This window comes from Lampetra planeri, chromosome 45 (genome assembly GCF_965212315.1).
Source record: "Lampetra planeri chromosome 45, kcLamPlan1.2.h2, whole genome shotgun sequence".
NCBI lineage: Eukaryota > Metazoa > Chordata > Hyperoartia > Petromyzontiformes > Petromyzontidae > Lampetra > Lampetra planeri.
Window position 1 is genome coordinate 2,983,231 of NC_136151.1, and position 8,335 is coordinate 2,991,565.

Here is an 8,335-nt window from a genome sequence, read left to right on the forward strand (position 1 = left end):
TTTTGTTTGTGTCCTAAAAGCTACTTTTGTACAACCTTTCAGCTGTATACCTTGTCGGGAAGTATCCTCGAAGTTTTTTGAGACATGCAGAATAATGTCTTTAAAGTTCAGCAAATATTTTACATTTTGCATTGGCAGATTCACCTTACGCACGTACATGATTATTCACCAATGACTCTCGCGTAAGGATACAATTTTAACGCGTCACCACCCCACGTGTAGCCGCCTAGGGGATCTGCGTTGAGTGACAGAGCCCTCAGCCCCTGTAACTCGGAATGCGACCGGCTCGCATTCCTCACCGCTGCCCGAGTCTGCGAGCTCCTATTGAGGTCGAGTGGCCAGAGGCTCAACAAAAAAACATCTATTTCCTTGTCCGCATGTTTTTCTCTCTCTTTCTCACTCACCCCCAACCTCTCTCTCTCTCCTTCTGTCTCTCACCCCCACCCCCTCTCTTTCACTCTCCTGTCTCTTTCTTTCTCTCTCCCTGTCTCTCTCTCTCTCCCCACCATCCCTCTCTCTCAATTTCCCTCCCCATCCTCCATCTCTCACTCAGCACACCACCCTCTCTTATGTTTTCCACTCTCTTTTTTTTGTTTTGTTTTACATCGTTTATTTACTTAGTCATATACAGAAGAGTTTCTGATGAACAAATATTAACTCCTACGCATCCAATGTTTCTTGTGTTCCTCTTCAAATTCAGGCTATTTGAATTTCAGCTCAGGAAACTTGGTGAGATCTCCACCTCCGAAGAGTCGCTGAAGCTTGGTCATCTCCTCTTCTTGGTTCTTTCGGTAAAGTCACGTAGAAGGGAAGTAATAAAATAATAAAAATAAAACATAATAAAATAATTCTCACGAAACTGTCATTCAGACGCTGTCGCCTCGACAGACCTGGTTTCACCTGAGGACGGCTGCTTGCGTTGTGGCCGAAACGTCGTGAGAATTATTTTATTATGTTTTATTTTTATTATTTTATTACTTTCCTTCTACGTGACTTTACCGAAAGAACCAAGAAGATGAATCCCTGCAGTCACGAAAGCTTTAAATCGAAATTTATACTTGGTCATCTCGTCAGCGAGATTCCGCTGAAATTCAGCACCGGCATCCACTGGCCCGCCTGCAGCCTTGCTCTTGGTGTTGTACTCGTGGATCTTGTCCACAAACAGCTTCTCGATGGGGTCGAGTTGGCGTGCTGCTGTATTAAAGGCGACGGCCGAGAGGCCCAGGTTGCGACGGAGCTGCAGGGCTAGAGTAGCAGTGGAGTGGAGCTCACGAACATCCGCTTCACAATCATTTCCTTGTTCGCGACTCCACCGCACGAAGACAGCCTCAGGGTTCCGCGATGCTCGGAATCGACCCTCGCCGTGCGAGTTTCGTGTTTTGCATATCAGGTGCCTTCACCTCTTCCGCCTGTAACTCTGGAAGAATTCATTTCAGCCCGAGGCGAATTCCACGCCCTGAGAACGATTGTTAACTACCTCGTCTGGTATGCAGGAGGTCGTGGGTTCGATCCCGACCCTGCGATATGTTAACTACCTCGCCTGGTATGCAGGAGGTCGTGGGTTCGATCCCGACCCTGCGATATGTTAACTACCTCGCCTGGTATGCAGGAGGTCGTAGGTTCGATCCCGGACCCTGCGAGATGTTAACTCCCTCGCCTGGTATGCAGGAAGTCATCAATGATTTTTATTATTACCATCACTAGGCAAGGCTCACTGAGCTAGGCAGCTCATTTTCAGAAGCCCTGACCTGCCCATCACAAAGAATAGAGGTTCAACGAAGTGGCTGATACCATCATCATCGTCATCATCGTCATCATCACGTGACAATTTATAGCACCAGCCAAATACTCACAACACTTTAATTTTAATGCTCAGAATCAGAATGTTTATTTATAGTGCAGGAGGAATCCGATGAGCTATAAAGCTCTTTTTCTCAGATGTCCATATGGGGCGGGTAAGAACGTTACAACAACAAACAGTACAAACACATGATAGCAGTGTAAAGTACAAGAAAGGTAACCAAATCACCTTAACACCTACAGATACAACGAAACCATCCCCATCCTACCAGGCATAGCCCACTGAGGTTTTAACTTATTTTCAAAAACGATCTGGCCACAAATGATAACTCAACAAAGTGGCGTATTACCATTTGGACATGTTTTTCAGAAAAAAATGTCTAAATAGTCTAAAGGCGTGTTTCTAAATGTCGAGGGACACACCGGAGGACCCGGAGAATAAATCCACGAGACCACGGGGAGAGAGATAGAGAAACATGCTAACTCCACATATACAGCAGCAGGCGTCAGGGTCGCGATTGAATCGACGACCTCCTGTACATCAGGCAAGGTAGTTAACATCTCTTAACCACAGCGGCGCCCTCACACAGCCTGTCGGTCCAGCTCAAACCTCCCAACTCTCTCCACGCAAACAAGAGTTCTATGGGGGTGTTTTTTTTAAACACTTCCCATCAGCCACAGACCACACAAACACACTCACAGATCCTTGTCAGCCAGCAAAGGTCTGGGCCAGGTTATAGCATGGATGTGTCATGTAGTAGCAGCTGAGTCATCAACAATAAACCCACTGGACAAACAAAAACACCAAGAGTATGGGTCTACCCTAGGGGAAACTCATGCAGATTAGGGGGAAGGGAATACACACTGTACACGCTCACTCACTCACCCACCAACTCACTCAACCACCGACCCACTCACCCACCCACCCACTTTCCCACGCACTCATTCACTAAATCGCCCACTCACCCATCCGCACGTATATGCACGCACTCACTCATTCACTCACCCACTTGCTCACTCACTCAACCACCAACTCACTCACTGACTTCTCACCCACAAATGTACTCACTAACTCCCACTCCCACTCATCCACTCACCCACTCATTCACTCACTTACCCATCCAATCACTCAACCACCAACTCACTCACTGACTTCTCACCCACAAATGTACTCACTAACTCCCACTCCCACTCATCCACTCACCCACTCATTCACTCACTTACCCATCCAATCACTAACTCACCCACTCACTCACCCACTCACCCATCCACTCACTAAATCGCCCACACTCACCCACCCACTCGCCCACACATGCATACATGCACTCACTCATTCACTCACCCACTTGCTCACTCACTCAACCACCAACTCACTGACCTCTCACCCACACATTTACTCACCAACTCACTCTCCCACTCATCCTATCACCCACTCATTCAACCACTCACCCACCCACTCACCCACCCATCCACATATCCATAGACGCACTCACTCACCCACTTGCTCACTCACTCAACCACCAACTCACACACTGACCTCTCACCCAGCTACTCACTCACGCACTCACCCACATGCTCACTCACACTCACTTACTTACCCACTAAACCACACAAAAAGATAAAGATCCATCGTGTAGCATAACAGGCTGTAGGGGGGGCGATGCTGTTAGCGAGTAGCACCTATGAATGCTGGCAAGGGGTACGAGGGGTGGGTGGCCAGCACCAAGCCTGGCCGCTTTTGTCTCCCAGGTAGCGATGTTTACACATCGTACCAGATACTCATGTGTTGTTGGAGAGCGACTGCCTCCAACTGTCCAGTAGCATCCTTCATGAGCCTCCTCCAAAGAAGCTTATTCTTGACACTGCTGGTACCGGTCGTCGGCAAATCCACTCAGCTCCGTATCCTCATAAACACATCAATCCATCTCTTATCCCGCCCATGGCGCGCCCGTTTAGCCCCCTCTATCCTGCCAAACAAAAGCTGTTTAGGCATGCAGTAGCTAGGCATGCTAGCAAGATGCCTCAGCCAACGCAGCCTTGCCTGCCAGAGGAGCACACCGATTTGAAAGATTTTGTGAGCTCCAAATACTATCCAAACTGATTAAACCCAGGATGGATCGTAAGCATGCCAGCCGGAATGTTCCTGACTGGCGCAAATGTTCCAATAGGGGATCCACATTGTTCAAGCATAGAGCAGGGAGGGCATGACTGCGGCCGAGAAGGCCGAGAAGGCCGCGGTCATGCCACCCCTCAGTGACTGGAGTCAGAGCCAGTCCACCAGACATCATGAAACCAATCCAGGTGGTACCAGCAGATCTCCTGACAGAGGAGTGGCAGCCTCTTCCCCGCAATGAGGCTTCCAACATTCCACGTGGCCACTCGCAGTGGTTTTTTGCCGATTCTGGAGGAACCCCGAGGGTAGGTTTCAGCCTCCTGGAGGGGCCACCAGCCCCTCGCACCCATCCAGAGCCACCCTTTGCTGCTTTGGTGGCTACGAGCACCAAATAGCTGATCGTTATCGGTCTTCCTCCCATGGATTGCTCAAAACCATGACACCGTTACCGGCCAACACCATTGAGGAGGTGAGGGTTGTTTTTGCCACGAATTGCTACACTACTTCTCCCCTCACCTACATACTCATCCCCACGCGCAGCCAACCACTCACTCAACTACACAAGACAAAGATCCCCTGTATAGCCTATTCACAGACTGTTGGGGCAAGTGCTGTTAGCGAGCACCTATGAAAGCTGGCACGGCACACGACGGGTGGGTGGCCAGCACCACGTCTGACCACATTTTTGGCGACATTTAGATTGCACCAGGTCCTCATTGAGGCTGAGTCGACCTAGGAGAAGCCCAGGACCGGTTAAAATAATCGTCACTGGTGCTGGCCGTGAGCAGCAATCGAACTTGGGTCGCAGGGTTTGTAGCGAAGCACGCTAACCACTACACCACCACTCCCCACTGCTCTCCTCACCCCCACACTCAGTCAACAACCCCCTCACCCACCCATTCACCCCACCTCACCTCACCCACCCATTCACCTCACCTCACCCACCCACCTACCCACCTCACCTCACCCATAAACCTCACCCATAAACCTCACCCACCCACTCACCCATCCAGCTACCTACCTCACCTCACCCACCCCACCCGCCAACCCACCCCATCCACCTCACTCACATCACCCACCCACCTCACCTACCGACCTCACCCACCCACCTCACCCACCTCACCCACCTCACCCACTCACTCACCTCACCCACCCACTCACCTCACCTCACCCACCCACTCACCTCACCCATCCACCTCACCCACCTCACCCACCAAACCCACCTCATCCACCCAATCACCTCACCCCACCCACTCACTTACCCACCCACTCACTCACCCACTCACCCACACAAAGTGCACCTTGCATGGCATAAGCTCCAAGGTGACGTCATCGCCACCTCGTGGTGCAATGCGGTTGTTGTTGTGAGTCAATGGACTTAATGTGAATCTGTGGGAGTACAGCAACAAGTCGAGTTTGGAGACCACGCCAGTTGATTTCAGATATTGAGCGCAACACAGACTGTCAGTAAGGCTCATACCCCATGACCCCACAGCAAAGATCTCCCATATAACCTCGAGGAGGATAATGAGGCAACTGCTGTTACCGAGCACAGCACACGAGGCTATGGATAACTTGCATCACGCTTTCCCGCGCCGCCTTAGTCTCCATCTAGTGGAGGTCCACATATGTAATGTAGTAACTCGGCGGGAGACGACTTCACGGGTAGCACACTCGTTTATTTCACCAAACTCGTTCACAGGTGACTAACACCTATTCAGCTACACGGGTGACCAACACCCACTTCGCTACTCGGCTATCTACTCGGGCGACTAACGCCACTTAGCTACCCGGGCGACTAACGCCCACTTAGCTACTCTGGCGACTAACGCCCACTGAGCTACTCGGGTGACTAACACCCACTTATCTACTCTGGCGACTAACGCCCACTGAGCTACTCGGGTGACTAACACCCACTCATCTACTCTGGCGACTAACGCCCACTGAGCTACTCGGGACACTCCCTGCCGGGATGTCCGCCTCGACTGTGGGTCCCCAGCCCGACCCACGAGGGCGTCGGACCCCGGGTCCCACAGCCTCGCCTCCGAGCCACGCAGGGCCCCGGTCCCCACAAGGACGGCGGGACTAGGGGTCTCGGGCACTAGGTCTTCAACTCCGTCTTCGATCTTCAACTGGGTAACTTCTCCCTGAGTGCTCATGCGCGTCCCCCTTTATACCCCACCTGCGGACGTCGCTGCGAGCACCCATCCTATTCGACCAATCACTGGGCGCTGGCTACGATCCTGTTTTCCCACATCTCAGCGTGCCTCACCACCCACGCCGCGCCGCCCCGTCATCTGTCACTCCCGGCGCGCGTGTCCATACCACGCCCACAACGCGTGCCCAACCCCGCACCTCGTGCCGCCACGTGATCCATCACTGTCACAGTCGGCGCACGTCAACACCACCACTACATCACCCCCTACCACATAGCTCGCAGCCGACCCGGCTGCTATAAAAATATACAAACCCCCCCTTCCCCCTGTGTGCCCCGTAACACAACAACGACAACAAGAACAACAACTAACGTAACAACACAACACAACGCGAACACTGCCATCCGCAACCATCAACCAATGCCACCACGACAACAGAACAATATATACAATCCGGCGAGTGACAATACCAATGTGTATGCAGAAGAAAAATAAACGAAATTTTTTTTTTCTTTTCAACTCGTGCAGCGTCCCATTCTTTCCGAGCGTCCCTAGAACGGGACATTACCCCGGCAGAGGGGAACACCGGGCGAGCTCGGTGTCGAAAAAAACGTCTTCATGAAAATTGTTTTTCCCTAGCCCGAGTCCGCGTTGCCGGCCCGTCGTACGGCACCAGACGCGGTTGACCATCCGGTGGTGCCGGCAGTTCAGGAAGACATTGGCCAGGCATCGAGGACCCGCGCGTGCCGCGGGGTTCCGGTTCCCGACGGTCACCAGCCGTCAAGCCCGAGGCACCTGGGGGTGGGTCAGGTGGAGACACGTGAGGAGCGGCCTGCGACACATCCCTCCCCAAGTCGACGGTCACATCACACGCCCGGTCGTTACGGCACAGAACGGGGTCACACGGTGCCGCATAGGGCTTCAGTCGGGAGGGGTGCACGTACCAACGGCGTTTTTCCCATTTAATCTGTATACTCTGGGGTCGTGCAACCCGCACAATTTCCACCGGTCCCCTCCAAGGTCTCAACAATTTGGGGGACGTAGCCAACGGTGCATGTGGACAATGCAGCCAGGCCTTATCGCCTGGTTTCCAATCGTGCGTATGCACCCTCCGCCCATGCAATCTCTCGTTCGCGATTTGCCGAGACCGCGAATTCAACCTCGCCGCCTCCCGCACTTCAGTCAATTTGGCGATATTAAATTTGATGTGGTCTGCCAATTTTGATTTTGCACGCGGCTGGGAAATCCCCAGTTGGACGTCCATGGCCGGATCGGCCTCCCGCCCATACATAAGAAAAAATGGGGAAAACCCCGTCGCCGCATGAGGGGCCATTCGATAGGCCGCGAGTACCCCCGGCACCTGTAAGTCCCAATCAACCTGATCGTCGCAGACCTGTTGGCACAGCATAGACGTAATCGTCCTGTTCAGACGCTCAACCATCCCGTCAGTCTGCGGGTGGTAGGGGGAAGTACGCACGTGATCCATCCAGTACGCACGTGATCCATCACTGTCACAGTCGGCGCACGTCAACACCACCACTACACATACACTGCTCTGCAGACCATCAGCCTCGTGATTTCCGTAACAGCATCGGAGCAGCAGCTGGTTTCACAGTGACATAGCCTACACAATGACGTGTAGCATATCGCATTGACAAGGCTCGATTATTGCAACTCACTACTCTACGAGACGTCTATAAAAATATATATATTACCAAGCTGTAGCGTGGAAATAATTGTCTGCCACGTGTCGTGGCGGGGTTACTGAAAGATTGTACTGTGTCTGTCCAATGCTCGCCGAGCTGCACTGGCTTCCGATTGCCGATCGAATACATTACACACAGAAAGTACTTGCCACAAATTTTAATGGCAGTGTGCAGTCTCCAATTCCTGGGCACTGGGGCAGTCGACAGCTGGTCGCCTCAGAACCCCGAGTGTAAACGTAGGGAGCCGTGTGCAGCCTCAAACTCCGGCCGTACTTCAGTGTGCAATCTCCTGTGGGCAATGTTTTTATTTCACGTTATATCTGTAGGGGACTGTAAGGAGAAAGTGCTAGAGAGTACGCGTTGAAATAATTATAAACAGGTGGCCGGAAGGTACTGTATAGATGATCTAATGAAGAATACGCGTGCCATAGTGGAGTGGGAGGCACTGTCAGATAGGAGCGGGGCCGAGCGGGTATTTGAGGGGGAGCGAGGCCCGCGATCTGGGCACTTGCCCGGGGACTATCAACAAACAGGGTGGACCACATCAGGGCGAACTGATC

General features: G+C 52.4%; 1 pseudogene; it reads right to left on the bottom strand.

The window, feature by feature from the left end:
- Positions 1-515: 515 nt before the first annotated feature.
- LOC144733236 (ATP synthase peripheral stalk subunit F6, mitochondrial pseudogene) lies at positions 516-1,396 on the bottom strand (annotated as a pseudogene).
- Between the last annotated feature and the right edge of the window lie 6,939 nt (positions 1,397-8,335).